This window comes from Lissotriton helveticus, chromosome 1_1 (genome assembly GCF_964261635.1).
Source record: "Lissotriton helveticus chromosome 1_1, aLisHel1.1, whole genome shotgun sequence".
Lineage (NCBI taxonomy): Eukaryota > Metazoa > Chordata > Amphibia > Caudata > Salamandridae > Lissotriton > Lissotriton helveticus.
The window spans coordinates 21,579,914-21,603,658 of record NC_136057.1 but is presented as its reverse complement, the minus strand read 5'-3'; the positions used below and the strand labels follow the sequence as shown (position 1 = coordinate 21,603,658).

The 23,745-nt window shown below is 43.2% G+C and overlaps 1 protein-coding gene across 2 annotated transcripts in view; it reads left to right on the top strand.

Moving 5' to 3' along the window:
- ZDHHC5 (zDHHC palmitoyltransferase 5) overlaps nucleotides 1-23,745 on the top strand; it is a 363,343-nt gene that overhangs the window by 210,399 nt on the left and 129,199 nt on the right. The window lies entirely within an intron of this gene.

Genomic DNA, 23,745 nt, shown 5'->3' with positions numbered 1-23,745 from the left:
TTTGGAAATAATGCTGCTTTTTTTGAAGATACCAGAGATGCAAGATAAGTGGGGATACTAGATGCCGCTGCTTTGGAAATAATGCTGCTTTTTTTGAACATACCAAAGATGCAAGATAAGAGGGGATACTAGATGCCGCTGCTTTGGAAATAATGCTGCTTTTTTTAAACATACCAGAGATGCAAGATAAGAGGGGGATCTAGATGCCACAGCTTTGAAAATAATGCTGCTTTTTTTGAAGATACCAGAGATGCAAGATAAGAGGGGATACTAGATGCCGCTGCTTTGGAAATAATGCTGCTTTTTTTGAAGATACCAGAGATGCAAGATAAGAGGGGGTTCTAGATGCCACAGCTTTGAAAATAATGCTGCTTTTTTTGAAGATACCAGAGATGCAAGATAAGAGGGGATACTAGATGCCGCTGCTTTGGAAATAATGCTGCTTTTTTTAAACATACCAGAGATGCAAGATAAGAGGGGATACTAGATGCCGCTGCTTTGGAAATAATGCTGCTTTTTTTAAACATACCAGAGATGCAAGATAAGAGGGGATACTAGATGCCGCTGCTTTTGAAATAATGCTGCTTTTTTTAAACATACCAGAGATGCAAGATAAGAGGGGTTTCTAGATGCCACAGCTTTGAAAATAATGCTGCTTTTTTTGAAGATACCAGAGATGCAAGATAAGAGGGGATACTAGATGCCGCTGCTTTGGAAATAATGCTGCTTTTTTTGAAGATACCAGAGATGCAAGATAAGAGGGGATACTAGATGCCGCTGCTTTGGAAATAATGCTGCTTTTTTTAAACATACCAGAGATGCAAGATAAGAGGGGATACTAGATGCCGCTGCTTTGGAAATAATGCTGCTTTTTTTAAACATACCAGAGATGCAAGATAAGAGGGGATACTAGATGCCGCTGCTTTGGAAATAATGCTGCTTTTTTTGAAGATACCAGAGATGCAAGATAAGAGGGGATACTAGATGCCACAGCTTTGGAAATAATGCTGCTTTTTTTAAACATACCAGAGATGCAAGATAAGAGGGGGTTCTAGATGCCGCTGCTTTGGAAATAATGCTGCTTTTTTTGAAGATACCAGAGATGCAAGATAAGAGGGGGATCTAGATGCCACAGCTTTGGAAATAATGCTGCTTTTTTTTAAACATACCAGAGATGCAAGATAAGAGGGGATACTAGATGCCGCTGCTTTGGAAATAATGCTGCTTCTTTTGAAGATACCAGAGATGCAAGATAAGAGGGGATACTAGATGCCACAGCTTTGGAAATAATGCTGCTTTTTTTAAACATACCAGAGATGCAAGATAAGAGGGGATACTAGATGCCGCTGCTTTGGAAATAATGCTGCTTTTTTTGAAGATACCAGAGATGCAAGATAAGAGGGGATACTAGATGCCGCTGCTTTGGAAATAATGCTTCTTTTTTTGAAGATACCAGAGATGCAAGATAAGAGGGGGATCTAGATGCCACAGCTTTGAAAATAATGCTGCTTTTTTTGAAGATACCAGAGATGCAAGATAAGAGGGGATACTAGATGCCGCTGCTTTGGAAATAATGCTGCTTTTTTTAAACATACCAGAGATGCAAGATAAGAGGGGATACTAGATGCCGCTGCTTTGGAAATAATGCTGCTTTTTTTGAAGATACCAGAGATGCAAGATAAGAGGGGATACTAGATGCCGCTGCTTTGGAAATAATGCTGCTTTTTTTAAACATACCAGAGATGCAAGATAAGAGGGGGATCTAGATGCCACAGCTTTGAAAATAATGCTGCTTTTTTTGAAGATACCAGAGATGCAAGATAAGAGGGGATACTAGATGCCGCTGCTTTGGAAATAATGCTGCTTTTTTTGAAGATACCAGAGATGCAAGATAAGAGGGGGTTCTAGATGCCACAGCTTTGAAAATAATGCTTCTTTTTTTGAAGATACCAGAGATGCAAGATAAGAGGGGATACTAGATGCCGCTGCTTTGGAAATAATGCTGCTTTTTTTAAACATACCAGAGATGCAAGATAAGAGGGGATACTAGATGCCGCTGCTTTGGAAATAATGCTGCTTTTTTTGAAGATACCAGAGATGCAAGATAAGAGGGGATACTAGATGCCGCTGCTTTGGAAATAATGCTGCTTTTTTTGAAGATACCAGAGATGCAAGATAAGAGGGGATACTAGATGCCGCTGCTTTGGAAATAATGCTGCTTTTTTTAAACATACCAGAGATGCAAGATAAGAGGGGATACTAGATGCCGCTGCTTTGGAAATAATGCTGCTTTTTTTAAACATACCAGAGATGCAAGATAAGAGGGGGTTCTAGATGCCACAGCTTTGAAAATAATGCTGCTTTTTTTGAAGATACCAGAGATGCAAGATAAGAGGGGATACTAGATGCCGCTGCTTTGGAAATAATGCTGCTTTTTTTAAACATACCAGAGATGCAAGATAAGAGGGGATACTAGATGCCGCTGCTTTGGAAATAATGCTGCTTTTTTTAAACATACCAGAGATGCAAGATAAGAGGGGATACTAGATGCCGCTGCTTTGGAAATAATGCTGCTTTTTTTAAACATACCAGAGATGCAAGATAAGAGGGGATACTAGATGCCGCTGCTTTGGAAATAATGCTGCTTTTTTTGAAGATACCAGAGATGCAAGATAAGAGGGGATACTAGATGCCGCTGCTTTGGAAATAATGCTGCTTTTTTTAAACAAACCAGAGATGCAAGATAAGAGGGGATACTAGATGCCGCTGCTTTGGAAATAATGCTGCTTTTTTTAAACATACCAGAGATGCAAGATAAGAGGGGATACTAGATGCCGCTGCTTTGGAAATAATGCTGCTTTTTTTGAAGATACCAGAGATGCAAGATAAGAGGGGATACTAGATGCCACAGCTTTGGAAATAATGCTGCTTTTTTTAAACATACCAGAGATGCAAGATAAGAGGGGATACTAGATGCCGCTGCTTTGGAAATAATGCTGCTTTTTTTTAAGATACCAGAGATGCAAGATAAGAGGGGGATACTAGATGCCGCTGCTTTGGAAATAATGCTGCTTCTTTTGAAGATACCAGAGATGCAAGATAAGAGGGGATACTAGATGCCACAGCTTTGGAAATAATGCTGCTTTTTTTAAACATACCAGAGATGCAAGATAAGAGGGGATACTAGATGCCGCTGCTTTGGAAATAATGCTGCTTTTTTTGAAGATACCAGAGATGCAAGATAAGAGGGGATACTAGTTGCCGCTGCTTTGGAAATAATGCTGCTTTTTTTGAAGATACCAGAGATGCAAGATAAGAGGGGATACTAGATGCCGCTGCTTTGGAAATAATGCTGCTTTTTTTCAACATACCAGAGATGCAAGATAAGAGGGGATACTAGATGCCGCTGCTTTGGAAATAATGCTGCTTTTTTTGAAGATACCAGAGATGCAAGATAATAGGGGATACTAGATGCCGCTGCTTTGGAAATAATGCTGCTTTTTTTGAAGATACCAGAGATGCAAGATAAGAGGGGATACTAGATGCCGCTGCTTTGGAAATAATGCTGCTTTTTTTAAACATACCAGAGATGCAAGATAAGAGGGGGATCTAGATGCCACAGCTTTGAAAATAATGCTGCTTTTTTTGAAGATACCAGAGATGCAAGATAAGAGGGGGTTCTAGATGCCACAGCTTTGAAAATAATGCTGCTTTTTTTGAAGATACCAGAGATGCAAGATAAGAGGGGATACTAGATGCCGCTGCTTTGGAAATAATGCTGCTTTTTTTGAAGATACCAGAGATGCAAGATAAGAGGGGATACTAGATGCCGCTGCTTTGGAAATAATGCTGCTTTTTTTAAACATACCAGAGATGCAAGATAAGAGGGGGATCTAGATGCCACAGCTTTGAAAATAATGCTGCTTTTTTTGAAGATACCAGAGATGCAAGATAAGAGGGGGTTCTAGATGCCACAGCTTTGAAAATAATGCTGCTTTTTTTGAAGATACCAGAGATACAAGATAAGAGGGGATACTAGATGCCGCTGCTTTGGAAATAATGCTGCTTTTTTTTAAGATACCAGAGATGCAAGATAAGAAAGGATACTAGATGCCGCTGCTTTGGAAATAATGCTGCTTTTTTTGAAGATACCAGAGATGCAAGATAAGAGGGGATACTAGATGCCACTGCTTTGGAAATAATGCTGCTTTTTTTAAACATACCAGAGATGCAAGATAAGAGGGGATACTAGATGCCGCTGCTTTGGAAATAATGCTGCTTTTTTTAAACATACCAGAGATGCAAGATAAGAGGGGATACTAGATGCCGCTGCTTTGGAAATAATGCTGCTTTTTTTGAAGATACCAGAGATGCAAGATAAGAGGGGATACTAGATGCCGCTGCTTTGGAAATAATGCTGCTTTTTTTGAAGATACCAGAGATGCAAGATAAGAGGGGATACTAGATGCCGCTGCTTTGGAAATAATGCTGCTTTTTTTTAAACATACCAGAGATGCAAGATAAGAGGGGATACTAGATGCCGCTGCTTTGGAAATAATGCTGCTTTTTTTAAACATACCAGAGATGCAAGATAAGAGGGGGTTCTAGATGCCACAGCTTTGAAAATAATGCTGCTTTTTTTGAAGATACCAGAGATGCAAGATAAGAGGGGATACTAGATGCCGCTACTTTGGAAATAATGCTGCTTTTTTTGAAGATACCAGAGATGCAAGATAAGAGGGGATACTAGATGCCGCTGCTTTGGAAATAATGCTGCTTTTTTTGAAGATACCAGAGATGCAAGATAAGAGGGGATACTAGATGCCGCTGCTTTGGAAATAATGCTGCTTTTTTTGAAGATACCAGAGATGCAAGATAAGAGGGGATACTAGATGCCGCTGCTTTGGAAATAATGCTGCTTTTTTTAAACATACCAGAGATGCAAGATAAGAGGGGATACTAGATGCCGCTGCTTTGGAAATAATGCTGCTTTTTTTGAAGATACCAGAGATGCAAGATAAGTGGGGATACTAGATGCCGCTGCTTTGGAAATAATGCTGCTTTTTTTGAAGATACCAGAGATGCAAGATAAGAGGGGATACTAGATGCCGCTGCTTTGGAAATAATGCTGCTTTTTTTAAACATACCAGAGATGCAAGATAAGAGGGGATACTAGATGCCGCTGCTTTGGAAATAATGCTGCTTTTTTTGAAGATACCAGAGATGCAAGATAAGAGGGGGTTCTAGATGCCACAGCTTTGAAAATAATGCTGCTTTTTTTGAAGATACCAGAGATGCAAGATAAGAGGGGATACTAGATGCCGCTGCTTTGGAAATAATGCTGCTTTTTTTAAACATACCAGAGATGCAAGATAAGAGGGGGATCTAGATGCCACAGCTTTGAAAATAATGCTGCTTTTTTTGAAGATACCAGAGATGCAAGATAAGAGGGGATACTAGATGCCGCTGCTTTGGAAATAATGCTGCTTTTTTTGAAGATACCAGAGATGCAAGATAAGAGGGGATACTAGATGCCGCTGCTTTGGAAATAATGCTGCTTTTTTTGAAGATACCAGAGATGCAAGATAAGAGGGGATACTAGATGCCGCTGCTTTGGAAATAATGCTGCTTTTTTTAAACATACCAGAGATGCAAGATAAGAGGGGATACTAGATGCCGCTGCTTTGGAAATAATGCTGCTTTTTTTAAACATACCAGAGATGCAAGATAAGAGGGGGTTCTAGATGCCACAGCTTTGGAAATAATGCTGCTTTTTTTGAAGATACCAGAGATGCAAGATAAGAGGGGATACTAGATGCCGCTGCTTTGGAAATAATGCTGCTTTTTTTGAAGATACCAGAGATGCAAGATAAGAGGGGATACTAGATGCCGCTGCTTTGGAAATAATGCTGCTTTTTTTAAACATACCAGAGATGCAAGATAAGAGGGGATACTAGATGCCGCTGCTTTGGAAATAATGCTGCTTTTTTTAAACATACCAGAGATGCAAGATAAGAGGGGATACTAGATGCCGCTGCTTTGGAAATAATGCTGCTTTTTTTAAACATACCAGAGATGCAAGATAAGAGGGGATACTAGATGCCGCTGCTTTGGAAATAATGCTGCTTTTTTTAAACATACCAGAGATGCAAGATAAGAGGGGTTTCTAGATGCCACAGCTTTGAAAATAATGCTGCTTTTTTTGAAGATACCAGAGATGCAAGATAAGAGGGGATACTAGATGCCGCTGCTTTGGAAATAATGCTGCTTTTTTTGAAGATACCAGAGATGCAAGATAAGAGGGGATACTAGATGCCGCTGCTTTTGAAATAATGCTGCTTTTTTTAAACATACCAGAGATGCAAGATAAGAGGGGATACTAGATGCCGCTGCTTTGGAAATAATGCTGCTTTTTTTAAACATACCAGAGATGCAAGATAAGAGGGTATACTAGATGCCGCTGCTTTGGAAATAATGCTGCTTTTTTTGAAGATACCAGAGATGCAAGATAAGAGGGGATACTAGATGCCACAGCTTTGGAAATAATGCTGCTTTTTTTAAACATACCAGAGATGCAAGATAAGAGGGGGTTCTAGATGCCGCTGCTTTGGAAATAATGCTGCTTTTTTTGAAGATACCAGAGATGCAAGATAAGAGGGGGATCTAGATGCCACAGCTTTGGAAATAATGCTGCTTTTTTTAAACATACCAGAGATGCAAGATAAGAGGGGATACTAGATGCCGCTGCTTTGGAAATAATGCTGCTTTTTTTTAAGATACCAGAGATGCAAGATAAGAGGGGGATACTAGATGCCGCTGCTTTGGAAATAATGCTGCTTCTTTTGAAGATACCAGAGATGCAAGATAAGAGGGGATACTAGATGCCACAGCTTTGGAAATAATGCTGCTTTTTTTAAACATACCAGAGATGCAAGATAAGAGGGGATACTAGATGCCGCTGCTTTGGAAATAATGCTGCTTTTTTTGAAGATACCAGAGATGCAAGATAAGAGGGGATACTAGATGCCGCTGCTTTGGAAATAATGCTGCTTTTTTTGAAGATACCAGAGATGCAAGATAAGAGGGGATACTAGATGCCGCTGCTTTGGAAATAATGCTGCTTTTTTTCAACATACCAGAGATGCAAGATAAGAGGGGATACTAGATGCCGCTGCTTTGGAAATAATGCTGCTTTTTTTGAAGATACCAGAGATGCAAGATAAGAGGGGATACTAGATGCCGCTGCTTTGGAAATAATGCTGCTTTTTTTGAAGATACCAGAGATGCAAGATAAGAGGGGATACAAGATGCCGCTGCTTTGGAAATAATGCTGCTTTTTTTAAACATACCAGAGATGCAAGATAAGAGGGGGATCTAGATGCCACAGCTTTGAAAATAATGCTGCTTTTTTTGAAGATACCAGAGATGCAAGATAAGAGGGGGTTCTAGATGCCACAGCTTTGAAAATAATGCTGCTTTTTTTGAAGATACCAGAGATGCAAGATAAGAGGGGATACTAGATGCCGCTGCTTTGGAAATAATGCTGCTTTTTTTAAACATACCAGAGATGCAAGATAAGAGGGGATACTAGATGCCGCTGCTTTGGAAATAATGCTGCTTTTTTTTAAGATACCAGAGATGCAAGATAAGAGGGGATACTAGATGCCGCTGCTTTGGAAATAATGCTGCTTTTTTTGAAGATACCAGAGATGCAAGATAAGAGGGGATACTAGATGCCACTGCTTTGGAAATAATGCTGCTTTTTTTTAAACATACCAGAGATGCAAGATAAGAGGGGATACTAGATGCCGCTGCTTTGGAAATAATGCTGCTTTTTTTAAACATACCAGAGATGCAAGATAAGAGGGGGTTCTAGATGCCACAGCTTTGAAAATAATGCTGCTTTTTTTGAAGATACCAGAGATGCAAGATAAGAGGGGATACTAGATGCCGCTGCTTTGGAAATAATGCTGCTTTTTTTGAAGATACCAGAGATGCAAGATAAGAGGGGATACTAGATGCCGCTGCTTTGGAAATAATGCTGCTTTTTTTGAAGATACCAGAGATGCAAGATAAGAGGGGATACTAGATGCCGCTGCTTTGGAAATAATGCTGCTTTTTTTGAAGATACCAGAGATGCAAGATAAGAGGGGATACTAGATGCCGCTGCTTTGGAAATAATGCTGCTTTTTTTGAAGATACCAGAGATGCAAGATAAGAGGGGATACTAGATGCCGCTGCTTTGGAAATAATGCTGCTTTTTTTAAACATACCAGAGATGCAAGATAAGAGGGGGATCTAGATGCCACAGCTTTGAAAATAATGCTGCTTTTTTTGAAGATACCAGAGATGCAAGATAAGAGGGGATACTAGATGCCGCTGCTTTGGAAATAATGCTGCTTTTTTTGAAGATACCAGAGATGCAAGATAAGAGGGGGTTCTAGATGCCACAGCTTTGAAAATAATGCTGCTTTTTTTGAAGATACCAGAGATGCAAGATAAGAGGGGATACTAGATGCCGCTGCTTTGGAAATAATGCTGCTTTTTTTAAACATACCAGAGATGCAAGATAAGAGGGGATACTAGATGCCGCTGCTTTGGAAATAATGCTGCTTTTTTTAAACATACCAGAGATGCAAGATAAGAGGGGATACTAGATGCCGCTGCTTTGGAAATAATGCTGCTTTTTTTAAACATACCAGAGATGCAAGATAAGAGGGGATACTAGATGCCGCTGCTTTGGAAATAATGCTGCTTTTTTTAAACATACCAGAGATGCAAGATAAGAGGGGATACTAGATGCCGCTGCTTTGGAAATAATGCTGCTTTTTTTAAACATACCAGAGATGCAAGATAAGAGGGGATACTAGATGCCGCTGCTTTGGAAATAATGCTGCTTTTTTTAAACATACCAGAGATGCAAGATAAGAGGGGATACTAGATGCCGCTGCTTTGGAAATAATGCTGCTTTTTTTAAACATACCAGAGATGCAAGATAAGAGGGGTTTCTAGATGCCACAGCTTTGAAAATAATGCTGCTTTTTTTGAAGATACCAGAGATGCAAGATAAGAGGGGATACTAGATGCCGCTGCTTTGGAAATAATGCTGCTTTTTTTGAAGATACCAGAGATGCAAGATAAGAGGGGATACTAGATTTATTTATTTATTTATTTATTTATTCAAAGTTTTATATAGCGCGAACAGGATCCTTACAGATATCAGAGCGCTTCACAAGACAGGGTAGGTGCAGTAGGAGTCAACAGAGATAATGGGAACAATATAATAGTCAATAGCATGGTAATAACATGGATAATAAAACATACATAAAACCAATCCATATACAATCAGGTAAGGAAGTAATAAAGGATAGCACAAATCATTGATCACTACAGAGGTGTTTAGGTGGATCAGAAAACCAACGTGTAACATATCTTGGTCGGTAGTAAGAGAGTAGCGTAGTAGTGCCCCCAACAAATAGAGTATAGTGCCAAGGGATAGGGTGAGCAGTGGTATAAGGCAATGCAGAGTCTCTGAACCAACATCTATAACGATCAGGAGATCTTGGCCAGAAGGATTGTTTTCACCTCTTTCTTGAAGAGTGCAGTGGAGGAGATCAGTCTTGTTTCAGGAGGGAGCGCATTCCAGATCCTGGGTGCCATTCCTGAGAAGGAGCGCTTGTAAGTTTTCACTTTCCGGAATCTACGAGGTTTCAGGAGTAGATTTTTTGTACTCCTATTGGATCTCGAACCTCCTGATATAGACAGCTTTTGAGCGAGGTAGTTGGGTGCCTTGTGGTGCACGGCCGCGTGTGTCATAACTGCAATTTTTAGCTGTATTCTGGCTTCAAAAGGCAGCCATTTTAGAGACTTTAAGTCTGGGGATATGTGCGAATGTTTTCTAGAGCCTGTAATGAGTCTCGCGGCAGCGTTCAGGGAGGCTCTTAAGGGTGCTGTTGTGGTTAGCGGGAGACCGCTGAGGGCCGCAATTCCATAGTCTATTCGAGGGATGACTAAAGCTCGTACAGCAGTTTGGAAGTCTTTGGCCGGGAGGAAGGGTTTAATTTTCCTCAGCGTGTTAATTTGGAAATTAGCTGCTTTTGTGGCTTTGCTGACGTGCTGCTGCATGTTTAGCTTAGCGTCGAGTGTGATGCCTAGGGATTTCGCCGAGTCCACGATGGTAGGTTGGACATTGAGTGCTGTTAGGTTGTTGAGCCAGGTTTGGGTGGTGGAGATTTTCGCCGGGGGTGAGATGAGTAGGAACTCAGTTTTCAGAGCATTTAGTTTGAGGTGATTATCGGCCAGCCAAGATTGGGTGTTAATAAGCGTGGAATTCAGATGTTTGAAATCTTCCGGGGATTGTAACTTTAGATAGAGTTGTGTGTCATCGGCGTACATATGGAATTGAACATTGGAAGCTTGAAGCAAGGTGGCGAGCGGTTCCATAACGAGGTTGAACAGTGTAGGGGAGAGGGTGGATCCTTGTGGAACACCTAGATCTACAGGCACAGGTGTAGATAGCACATTGTCGATCTTGAACCTCTGAGACCGATTGTGTAGGAAGGACGAAAACCACTTGAGAACAGTTCCCGATATCCCCATTCTAGTACTTAGCAGCTCTAGCAAGTTCTCATGTTTGACCGTGTCAAATGCTGCCGAGAGGTCAAGGAGGATGAGGAGGCAGGACTCATTGCGATCCAGAATTTGGAGGGCATCATCAATTATGTGTGTCATAGCCGTTTCCGTGCTATGTTTCGCTCTGAAGCCTGATTGATGAGGGTTGAGGAGGTCATATTGATCAATGTGTTTTGTTAGTTGGAGTTGGACACATTTCTCCAGCAGTTTGGCCAGGATGGGGATATTGGTGATGGGCCGATAGTTGTTTAGGTCAGTCGGATCAGCTGTAGGTTTCTTGAGTATAGGCGTGACTTGCCCCACCTTAAGGGAGTCTGGAATGTGGCCTTGTTGCAGAGAGCTGTTGATGATCTTGGTCCAGAGAGGGAGGAGCAAGGGGATAAAGTCTTTTACAGCATTAGCAGGTAGAGGGTCTGTGAGGTGATTAGAGGGCTTCAAGGTGCAGAGCAGTTTGTGTATTGCTTCTTCCGAATAGGTATCGAAGTGCTGCCAGGATGCCTTGTTTTTAGGTTGAGTGTCTGCCATTCTGGTGTGGTTGGGGTATCGGCTTACATCCATGATGAGGTCATTTCTTATGTTGTCAGTCTTTAATTTAAAGAAAGCGGAGAAGGCTTCACAGTGTGGGGTGTCATTTGTTGTGCTGTTTGATTGTGTGGGTTGTGCCTTTGTTTGGGTCTTGATTAGCTCAAACAGCTTTCTTGGCCTGTTCTTCGCTTGGTCCAACTGGCGGCTGAAGAAGTCCGACTTTGTGCGCTTTATTTTCCTAAAGTAGGCATTTCTCTTGTTCTTAAGCTTTTTGAGATGCAGTGCTGAGGGGTCCGATCTCCAAGTGCGCTCTGCCATTCGCATATTACGCCTTTCGTCGTTGAGTCTGTCATCATACCAGGGGTTAGAAATTTTGGTGGAGGCTCTCTTCAGTTGCAGAGGGGCGACTTCATTGACTATTGTATTCATAGAGTCAAGGTAGTGGTCAGTCAGTGATTGAACATCTGAGGTCCCTGAAGGGGGAAGGAGGAGGTTGCCGATGTGGGGAGGTAGGGTAGAGGGGTTGAGATTCTTCAAATCCCGTTTCCATGTTTTGGTTTTGATTGGTTGAGTAGGGTTACGTTTAACTTTTTCGTTGATAAGAAAGGTGATAATGTGGTGATCTGACCAGTCGCAGGGTAGAATCGCCTCCAGATGAATAGTGTTCTCTTTGGCAATGATGAGGTCGAGTATCGCGCCTTTGTCGTGTGTTGGTTTATCACATAGTTGGGTGAGGTCAAGCGCATTGAGGAAAGTTTTGAGACTATTCACCACGGTATCTTTCTGATCGTTCCAGTGAAGATTGAAGTCACCCAGGTAGACTTGAGTGGTCTGCCGACCGGCATTGGAAGTGATCAGGTCCATGAATTGTTGGGTGAATATGAGATTGTCACCGGGCGGGTGATAGATAAGATGTAAAGCACAGACTTGTTTGCCCTCACTGGTGATGTCGAGGCAGAGAAGTTCACAGGAGGAAAGGGAGGGGGAGGTGACTTGAGTAACGGAGAGGTTGCTCCTAAAAATGCATGCAATTCCCCCGCCCGTCTTGCCAGGTGACCTGTCCAGCCTAATGATGTGATAATTGGGGGGGACTAGTATGTCCATAATAGGGGTAGAGGCTTCAGTGAGCCACGTTTCCGTTAGAATGGCTAGGTCTAGATCCCTATTTGAGACGAGATCCGCGATGTCAGAGGAATGTCTCTGGGCCGATCTGCAATTTAGTAGGATGCATTTGAGTTTGGGAGAGAGAAGGGTGGTCGAACTTTCTAGTGTGAGGGGAACTTTTCTGAGGTTGTTAGGGACGGAGCCTCTGTTGTTGAGTGTTGGGAGCCTTAGAGGGTTTGTAAGAATTGTGGGTATGGGGATGTGTGAGTTGGAGAAGTCTTTTACCGGACCTGGGCCATAAGAGCTTAGGAGAGAGCATAGGTCGCGGTCCGATAAGGGGTTGAGAACACGACGGGGGCGGTGGGAATTATTGCGAACGGGGATAGTAGGCCATTGCTGGTGTCGTCGGGGGCGAGGGTATGTAGGGAGGGTGCGTCGTTTGTGGGGTAGTGGGATGGTGGGAGGTAGATTGGGCTGTGAGGAGAGAAGGTTTTTGATTGCGTGGATGTCTTTTTGGATTTGTAAGATTTCCTCTTTGACTTGTTGGAGGGTGGATAAAGTCAGGTCAGGAGGAGGGTCATTGGGGAAGGTGTTGGTGGAGAGAGCCGTTGGTGAGTGGTTGAGTAGTGTGCTGGAGAGCAGGCAGGGTATCGGAGGGGTGTGAACGTGTTTGTGGGCGAAGGGTGTGAGTGAAGTGGGTGGGACAGGCGGTGGGTGGGAAGCATAGGTAGTGACTTCAGTGGGAGGCGGTGCCGGTGAGTAGAAGAGTGAGTGAAGGCTGAAGACAGTGGGGGAGACAGGAGGGTAGTGAGGGCTGAGAATAGGGGGTGGGAGAGAGGGGGATGCTACGGTGAGGGAGGAGGTATGTTCTGTATCTTTTGTTGGGAGGGAGATAGAATTGTGAGTGGGAGTGGGGGGGGAGCAGGGAGGGGAGAGTTGTCCGCCGAGGGGGGGATGAGTGGATAAGCTCCGAGTGATGGTGTGTGCCGATGTAGGCGTGTTGTGGGTGGGAGTTGTTGTGTCGGGTGTGAGAGACTCGTGGGTGGGAGTGGGGAGGGAGATGGGGAGGGAGAGGTGTCTGTCGTGGGGGGGATGGGAGGAGGGGGTGTATAAACTTTGGGCGGTGGCTAGTTCAGATGGTGGTGCGTTGTGGGCGGGGGATGTTCTGTCCGGGGGGGGGAGGGATGGAGGGGGTATGGGTGGGGATAAGATGCCGCTGCTTTGGAAATAATGCTGCTTTTTTTAAACATACCAGAGATGCAAGATAAGAGGGGATACTAGATGCCGCTGCTTTGGAAATAATGCTGCTTTTTTTAAACATACCAGAGATGCAAGATAAGAGGGGATACTAGATGCCGCTGCTTTGGAAATAATGCTGCTTTTTTTGAAGATACCAGAGATGCAAGATAAGAGGGGATACTAGATGCCACAGCTTTGGAAATAATGCTGCTTTTTTTAAACATACCAGAGATGCAAGATAAGAGGGGGTTCTAGATGCCGCTGCTTTGGAAATAATGCTGCTTTTTTTGAAGATACCAGAGATGCAAGATAAGAGGGGGATCTAGATGCCACAGCTTTGGAAATAATGCTGCTTTTTTTAAACATACCAGAGATGCAAGATAAGAGGGGATACTAGATGCCGCTGCTTTGGAAATAATGCTGCTTTTTTTTAAGATACCAGAGATGCAAGATAAGAGGGGGATACTAGATGCCGCTGCTTTGGAAATAATGCTGCTTCTTTTGAAGATACCAGAGATGCAAGATAAGAGGGGATACTAGATGCCACAGCTTTGGAAATAATGCTGCTTTTTTTAAACATACCAGAGATGCAAGATAAGAGGGGATACTAGATGCCGCTGCTTTGGAAATAATGCTGCTTTTTTTGAAGATACCAGAGATGCAAGATAAGAGGGGATACTAGATGCCGCTGCTTTGGAAATAATGCTGCTTTTTTTGAAGATACCAGAGATGCAAGATAAGAGGGGGATCTAGATGCCACAGCTTTGAAAATAATGCTGCTTTTTTTGAAGATACCAGAGATGCAAGATAAGAGGGGATACTAGATGCCGCTGCTTTGGAAATAATGCTGCTTTTTTTAAACATACCAGAGATGCAAGATAAGAGGGGATACTAGATGCCGCTGCTTTGGAAATAATGCTGCTTTTTTTGAAGATACCAGAGATGCAAGATAAGAGGGGATACTAGATGCCGCTGCTTTGGAAATAATGCTGCTTTTTTTGAAGATACCAGAGATGCAAGATAAGAGGGGATACTAGATGCCGCTGCTTTGGAAATAATGCTGCTTTTTTTAAACATACCAGAGATGCAAGATAAGAGGGGGATCTAGATGCCACAGCTTTGAAAATAATGCTGCTTTTTTTGAAGATACCAGAGATGCAAGATAAGAGGGGATACTAGATGCCGCTGCTTTGGAAATAATGCTGCTTTTTTTGAAGATACCAGAGATGCAAGATAAGAGGGGGTTCTAGATGCCACAGCTTTGAAAATAATGCTGCTTTTTTTGAAGATACCAGAGATGCAAGATAAGAGGGGATACTAGATGCCGCTGCTTTGGAAATAATGCTGCTTTTTTTAAACATACCAGAGATGCAAGATAAGAGGGGATACTAGATGCCGCTGCTTTGGAAATAATGCTGCTTTTTTTAAACATACCAGAGATGCAAGATAAGAGGGGATACTAGATGCCGCTGCTTTGGAAATAATGCTGCTTTTTTTAAACATACCAGAGATGCAAGATAAGAGGGGATACTAGATGCCGCTGCTTTGGAAATAATGCTGCTTTTTTTAAACATACCAGAGATGCAAGATAAGAGGGGATACTAGATGCCGCTGCTTTGGAAATAATGCTGCTTTTTTTAAACATACCAGAGATGCAAGATAAGAGGGGATACTAGATGCCGCTGCTTTGGAAATAATGCTGCTTTTTTTAAACATACCAGAGATGCAAGATAAGAGGGGATACTAGATGCCGCTGCTTTGGAAATAATGCTGCTTTTTTTAAACATACCAGAGATGCAAGATAAGAGGGGTTTCTAGATGCCACAGCTTTGAAAATAATGCTGCTTTTTTTGAAGATACCAGAGATGCAAGATAAGAGGGGATACTAGATGCCGCTGCTTTGGAAATAATGCTGCTTTTTTTGAAGATACCAGAGATGCAAGATAAGAGGGGATACTAGATTTATTTATTTATTTATTTATTTATTCAAAGTTTTATATAGCGCGAACAGGATCCTTACAGATATCAGAGCGCTTCACAAGACAGGGTAGGTGCAGTAGGAGTCAACAGAGATAATGGGAACAATATAATAGTCAATAGCATGGTAATAACATGGATAATAAAACATACATAAAACCAATCCATATACAATCAGGTAAGGAAGTAATAAAGGATAGCACAAATCATTGATCACTACAGAGGTGTTTAGGTGGATCAGAAAACCAACGTGTAACATATCTTGGTCGGTAGTAAGAGAGTAGCGTAGTAGTGCCCCCAACAAATAGAGTATAGTGCCAAGGGATAGGGTGAGCAGTGGTATAAGGCAATGCAGAGTCTCTGAACCAACATCTATAACGATCAGGAGATCTTGGCCAGAAGGATTGTTTTCACCTCTTTCTTGAAGAGTGCAGTGGAGGAGATCAGTCTTGTTTCAGGAGGGAGCGCATTCCAGATCCTGGGTGCCATTCCTGAGAAGGAGCGCTTGTAAGTTTTCACTTTCCGGAATCTACGAGGTTTCAGGAGTAGATTTTTTGTACTCCTATTGGATCTCGAACCTCCTGATATAGACAGCTTTTGAGCGAGGTAGTTGGGTGCCTTGTGGTGCACGGCCGCGTGTGTCATAACTGCAATTTTTAGCTGTATTCTGGCTTCAAAAGGCAGCCATTTTAGAGACTTTAAGTCTGGGGATATGTGCGAATGTTTTCTAGAGCCTGTAATGAGTCTCGCGGCAGCGTTCAGGGAGGCTCTTAAGGGTGCTGTTGTGGTTAGCGGGAGACCGCTGAGGGCCGCAATTCCGTAGTCTATTCGAGGGATGACTAAAGCTCGTACAGCAGTTTGGAAGTCTTTGGCCGGGAGGAAGGGTTTAATTTTCCTCAGCGTGTTAATTTGGAAATTAGCTGCTTTTGTGGCTTTGCTGACGTGCTGCTGCATGTTTAGCTTAGCGTCGAGTGTGATGCCTAGGGATTTCGCCGAGTCCACGATGGTAGGTTGGACATTGAGTGCTGTTAGGTTGTTGAGCCAGGTTTGGGTGGTGGAGATTTTCGCCGGGGGTGAGATGAGTAGGAACTCAGTTTTCAGAGCATTTAGTTTGAGGTGATTATCGGCCAGCCAAGATTGGGTGTTAATAAGCGTGGAATTCAGATGTTTGAAATCTTCCGGGGATTGTAACTTTAGATAGAGTTGTGTGTCATCGGCGTACATATGGAATTGAACATTGGAAGCTTGAAGCAAGGTGGCGAGCGGTTCCATAACGAGGTTGAACAGTGTAGGGGAGAGGGTGGATCCTTGTGGAACACCTAGATCTACAGGCACAGGTGTAGATAGCACATTGTCGATCTTGAACCTCTGAGACCGATTGTGTAGGAAGGACGAAAACCACTTGAGAACAGTTCCCGATATCCCCATTCTAGTACTTAGCAGCTCTAGCAAGTTCTCATGTTTGACCGTGTCAAATGCTGCCGAGAGGTCAAGGAGGATGAGGAGGCAGGACTCATTGCGATCCAGAATTTGGAGGGCATCATCAATTATGTGTGTCATAGCCGTTTCCGTGCTATGTTTCGCTCTGAAGCCTGATTGATGAGGGTTGAGGAGGTCATATTGATCAATGTGTTTTGTTAGTTGGAGTTGGACACATTTCTCCAGCAGTTTGGCCAGGGTGGGGATATTGGTGATGGGCCGATAGTTGTTTAGGTCAGTCGGATCAGCTGTAGGTTTCTTGAGTATAGGCGTGACTTGCCCCACCTTAAGGGAGTCTGGAATGTGGCCTTGTTGCAGAGAGCTGTTGATGATCTTGGTCCAGAGAGGGAGGAGCAAGGGGATAAAGTCTTTTACAGCATTAGCAGGTAGAGGGTCTGTGAGGTGATTAGAGGGCTTCAAGGTGCAGAGCAGTTTGTGTATTGCTTCTTCCGAATAGGTATCGAAGTGCTGCCAGGATGCCTTGTTTTTAGGTTGAGTGTCTGCCATTCTGGTGTGGTTGGGGTATCGGCTTACATCCATGATGAGGTCATTTCTTATGTTGTCAGTCTTTAATTTAAAGAAAGCGGAGAAGGCTTCACAGTGTGGGGTGTCATTTGTTGTGCTGTTTGATTGTGTGGGTTGTGCCTTTGTTTGGGTCTTGATTAGCTCAAACAGCTTTCTTGGCCTGTTCTTCGCTTGGTCCAACTGGCGGCTGAAGAAGTCCGACTTTGTGCGCTTTATTTTCCTAAAGTAGGCATTTCTCTTGTTGTTAAGCTTTTTGAGATGCAGTGCTGAGGGGTCCGATCTCCAAGTGCGCTCTGCCATTCGCATATTACGCCTTTCGTCGTTGAGTCTGTCATCATACCAGGGGTTAGAAATTTTGGTGGAGGCTCTCTTCAGTTGCAGAGGGGCGACTTCATTGACTATTGTATTCATAGAGTCAAGGTAGTGGTCAGTCAGTGATTGAACATCTGAGGTCCCTGAAGGGGGAAGGAGGAGGTTGCCGATGTGGGGAGGTAGGGTAGAGGGGTTGAGATTCTTCAAATCCCGTTTCCATGTTTTGGTTTTGATTGGTTGAGTAGGGTTACGTTTAACTTTTTCGTTGATAAGAAAGGTGATAATGTGGTGATCTGACCAGTCGCAGGGTAGAATCGCCTCCAGATGAATAGCGTTCTCTTTGGCAATGATGAGGTCGAGTATCGCGCCTTTGTCGTGTGTTGGTTTATCACATAGTTGGGTGAGGTCAAGCGCATTGAGGAAAGTTTTGAGACTATTCACCACTGTGTCTTTCTGATCGTTCCAGTGAAGATTGAAGTCACCCAGGTAGACTTGAGTGGTCTGCCGACCGGCATTGGAAGTGATCAGGTCCATGAATTGTTGGGTGAATATGAGATTGTCACCGGGCGGGTGATAGATAAGATGTAAAGCACAGACTTGTTTGCCCTCACTGGTGATGTCGAGGCAGAGAAGTTCACAGGAGGAAAGGGAGGGGGAGGTGACTTGAGTAACGGAGAGGTTGCTCCTAAAAATGCATGCAATTCCCCCGCCCGTCTTGCCAGGTGACCTGTCCAGCCTAATGATGTGATAATTGGGGGGGACTAGTATGTCCATAATAGGGGTAGAGGCTTCAGTGAGCCACGTTTCCGTTAGAATGGCTAGGTCTAGATCCCTATTTGAGACGAGATCCGCGATGTCAGAGGAATGTCTCTGGGCCGATCTGCAATTTAGTAGGATGCATTTGAGTTTGGGAGAGAGAAGGGTGGTCGAACTTTCTAGTGTGAGGGGAACTTTTCTGAGGTTGTTAGGGACGGAGCCTCTGTTGTTGAGTGTTGGGAGCCTTAGAGGGTTTGTAAGAATTGTGGGTATGGGGATGTGTGAGTTGGAGAAGTCTTTTACCGGACCTGGGCCATAAGAGCTTAGGAGAGAGCATAGGTCGCGGTCCGATAAGGGGTTGAGAACACGACGGGGGCGGTGGGAATTATTGCGAACGGGGATAGTAGGCCATTGCTGGTGTCGTCGGGGGCGAGGGTATGTAGGGAGGGTGCGTCGTTTGTGGGGTAGTGGGATGGTGGGAGGTAGATTGGGCTGTGAGGAGAGAAGGTTTTTGATTGCGTGGATGTCTTTTTTGATTTGTAAGATTTCCTCTTTGACTTGTTGGAGGGTGGATAAAGTCAGGTCAGGAGGAGGGTCATTGGGGAAGGTGTTGGTGGAGAGAGCCGTTGGTGAGTGGTTGAGTAGTGTGCTGGAGAGCAGGCAGGGTATCGGAGGGGTGTGAACGTGTTTGTGGGCGAAGGGTGTGAGTGAAGTGGGTGGGACAGGCGGTGGGTGGGAAGCATAGGTAGTGACTTCAGTGGGAGGCGGTGCCGGTGAGTGAAGGCTGAAGACAGTGGGGGAGACAGGAGGGTAGTGAGGGCTGAGAATAGGGGGTGGGAGAGAGGGGGATGCTACGGTGAGGGAGGAGGTATGTTCTGTATCTTTTGTTGGGAGGGAGATAGAATTGTGAGTGGGAGTGGGGGGGGAGCAGGGAGGGGAGAGTTGTCCGCCGAGGGGGGGATGAGTGGATAAGCTCCGAGTGATGGTGTGTGCCGATGTAGGCGTGTTGTGGGTGGGAGTTGTTGTGTCGGGTGTGAGAGACTCGTGGGTGGGAGTGGGGAGGGAGATGGGGAGGGAGAGGTGTCTGTCGTGGGGGGGATGGGAGGAGGGGGTGTATAAACTTTGGGCGGTGGCTAGTTCAGATGGTGGTGCGTTGTGGGCGGGGGATGTTCTGTCCGGGGGGGGAGGGATGGAGGGGGTATGGGTGGGGATAAGATGCCGCTGCTTTGGAAATAATGCTGCTTTTTTTAAACATACCAGAGATGCAAGATAAGAGGGGATACTAGATGCCGCTGCTTTGGAAATAATGCTGCTTTTTTTAAACATACCAGAGATGCAAGATAAGAGGGGATACTAGATGCCGCTGCTTTGGAAATAATGCTGCTTTTTTTGAAGATACCAGAGATGCAAGATAAGAGGGGATACTAGATGCCACAGCTTTGGAAATAATGCTGCTTTTTTTAAACATACCAGAGATGCAAGATAAGAGGGGGTTCTAGATGCCGCTGCTTTGGAAATAATGCTGCTTTTTTTGAAGATACCAGAGATGCAAGATAAGAGGGGGATCTAGATGCCACAGCTTTGGAAATAATGCTGCTTTTTTTAAACATACCAGAGATGCAAGATAAGAGGGGATACTAGATGCCGCTGCTTTGGAAATAATGCTGCTTTTTTTTAAGATACCAGAGATGCAAGATAAGAGGGGGATACTAGATACCGCTGCTTTGGAAATAATGCTGCTTCTTTTGAAGATACCAGAGATGCAAGATAAGAGGGGATACTAGATGCCACAGCTTTGGAAATAATGCTGCTTTTTTTAAACATACCAGAGATGCAAGATAAGAGGGGATACTAGATGCCGCTGCTTTGGAAATAATGCTGCTTTTTTTGAAGATACCAGAGATGCAAGATAAGAGGGGATACTAGATGCCGCTGCTTTGGAAATAATGCTGCTTTTTTTGAAGATACCAGAGATGCAAGATAAGAGGGGGATCTAGATGCCACAGCTTTGAAAATAATGCTGCTTTTTTTGAAGATACCAGAGATGCAAGATAAGAGGGGATACTAGATGCCGCTGCTTTGGAAATAATGCTGCTTTTTTTAAACATACCAGAGATGCAAGATAAGAGGGGATACTAGATGCCGCTGCTTTGGAAATAATGCTGCTTTTTTTGAAGATACCAGAGATGCAAGATAAGAGGGGATACTAGATGCCGCTGCTTTGGAAATAATGCTGCTTTTTTTGAAGACACCAGAGATGCAAGATAAGAGGGGATACTAGATGCCGCTGCTTTGGAAATAATGCTGCTTTTTTTAAACATACCAGAGATGCAAGATAAGAGGGGATACTAGATGCCGCTGCTTTGGAAATAATGCTGCTTTTTTTAAACATACCAGAGATGCAAGATAAGAGGGGATACTAGATGCCGCTGCTTTGGAAATAATGCTGCTTTTTTTAAACATACCAGAGATGCAAGATAAGAGGGGGATCTAGATGCCACAGCTTTGAAAATAATGCTGCTTTTTTTTAAGATACCAGAGATGCAAGATAAGAGGGGATACTAGATGCCGCTGCTTTGGAAATAATGCTGCTTTTTTTGAAGATACCAGAGATGCAAGATAAGAGGGGGTTCTAGATGCCACAGCTTTGAAAATAATGCTGCTTTTTTTGAAGATACCAGAGATGCAAGATAAGAGGGGATACTAGATGCCGCTGCTTTGGAAATAATGCTGCTTTTTTTAAACATACCAGAGATGCAAGATAAGAGGGGATACTAGATGCCGCTGCTTTGGAAATAATGCTGCTTTTTTTGAAGATACCAGAGATGCAAGATAAGAGGGGATACTAGATGCCGCTGCTTTGGAAATAATGCTGCTTTTTTTGAAGATACCAGAGATGCAAGATAAGAGGGGATACTAGATGCCGCTGCTTTGGAAATAATGCTGCTTTTTTTAAACATACCAGAGATGCAAGATAAGAGGGGATACTAGATGCCGCTGCTTTGGAAATAATGCTGCTTTTTTTAAACATACCAGAGATGCAAGATAAGAGGGGGTTCTAGATGCCACAGCTTTGAAAATAATGCTGCTTTTTTTGAAGATACCAGAGATGCAAGATAAGAGGGGATACTAGATGCCGCTGCTTTGGAAATAATGCTGCTTTTTTTAAACATACCAGAGATGCAAGATAAGAGGGGATACTAGATGCCGCTGCTTTGGAAATAATGCTGCTTTTTTTAAACATACCAGAGATGCAAGATAAGAGGGGATACTAGATGCCGCTGCTTTGGAAATAATGCTGCTTTTTTTAAACATACCAGAGATGCAAGATAAGAGGGGTTTCTAGATGCCACAGCTTTGAAAATAATGCTGCTTTTTTTGAAGATACCAGAGATGCAAGATAAGAGGGGATACTAGATGCCGCTGCTTTGGAAATAATGCTGCTTTTTTTGAAGATACCAGAGATGCAAGATAAGAGGGGATACTAGATGCCGCTGCTTTGGAAATAATGCTGCTTTTTTTAAACATACCAGAGATGCAAGATAAGAGGGGATACTAGATGCCGCTGCTTTGGAAATAATGCTGCTTTTTTTAAACATACCAGAGATGCAAGATAAGAGGGGGATACTAGATGCCGCTGCTTTGGAAATAATGCTGCTTTTTTTGAAGATACCAGAGATGCAAGATAAGAGGGGATACTAGATGCCACAGCTTTGGAAATAATGCTGCTTTTTTTAAACATACCAGAGATGCAAGATAAGAGGGGGTTCTAGATGCCGCTGCTTTGGAAATAATGCTGCTTTTTTTGAAGATACCAGAGATGCAAGATAAGAGGGGGATCTAGATGCCACAGCTTTGGAAATAATGCTGCTTTTTTTAAACATACCAGAGATGCAAGATAAGAGGGGATACTAGATGCCGCTGCTTTGGAAATAATGCTGCTTTTTTTTAAGATACCAGAGATGCAAGATAAGAGGGGGATACTAGATGCCGCTGCTTTGGAAATAATGCTGCTTCTTTTGAAGATACCAGAGATGCAAGATAAGAGGGGATACTAGATGCCACAGCTTTGGAAATAATGCTGCTTTTTTTAAACATACCAGAGATGCAAGATAAGAGGGGATACTAGATGCCGCTGCTTTGGAAATAATGCTGCTTTTTTTGAAGATACCAGAGATGCAAGATAAGAGGGGATACTAGATGCCGCTGCTTTGGAAATAATGCTGCTTTTTTTGAAGATACCAGAGATGCAAGATAAGAGGGGATACTAGATGCCGCTGCTTTGGAAATAATGCTGCTTTTTTTCAACATACCAGAGATGCAAGATAAGAGGGGATACTAGATGCCGCTGCTTTGGAAATAATGCTGCTTTTTTTGAAGATACCAGAGATGCAAGATAAGAGGGGATACTAGATGCCGCTGCTTTGGAAATAATGCTGCTTTTTTTGAAGATACCAGAGATGCAAGATAAGAGGGGATACTAGATGCCGCTGCTTTGGAAATAATGCTGCTTTTTTTAAACATACCAGAGATGCAAGATAAGAGGGGGATCTAGATGCCACAGCTTTGAAAATAATGCTGCTTTTTTTGAAGATACCAGAGATGCAAGATAAGAGGGGGTTCTAGATGCCACAGCTTTGAAAATAATGCTGCTTTTTTTGAAGATACCAGAGATGCAAGATAAGAGGGGATACTAGATGCCGCTGCTTTGGAAATAATGCTGCTTCTTTTTTAAGATACCAGAGATGCAAGATAAGAGGGGATACTAGATGCCGCTGCTTTGGAAATAATGCTGCTTTTTTTGAAGATACCAGAGATGCAAGATAAGAGGGGATACTAGATGCCACTGCTTTGGAAATAATGCTGCTTTTTTTTAAACATACCAGAGATGCAAGATAAGAGGGGATACTAGATGCCGCTGCTTTGGAAATAATGCTGCTTTTTTTAAACATACCAGAGATGCAAGATAAGAGGGGGTTCTAGATGCCACAGCTTTGAAAATAATGCTGCTTTTTTTGAAGATACCAGAGATGCAAGATAAGAGGGGATACTAGATGCCGCTGCTTTGGAAATAATGCTGCTTTTTTTGAAGATACCAGAGATGCAAGATAAGAGGGGATACTAGATGCCGCTGCTTTGGAAATAATGCTGCTTTTTTTGAAGATACCAGAGATGCAAGATAAGAGGGGATACTAG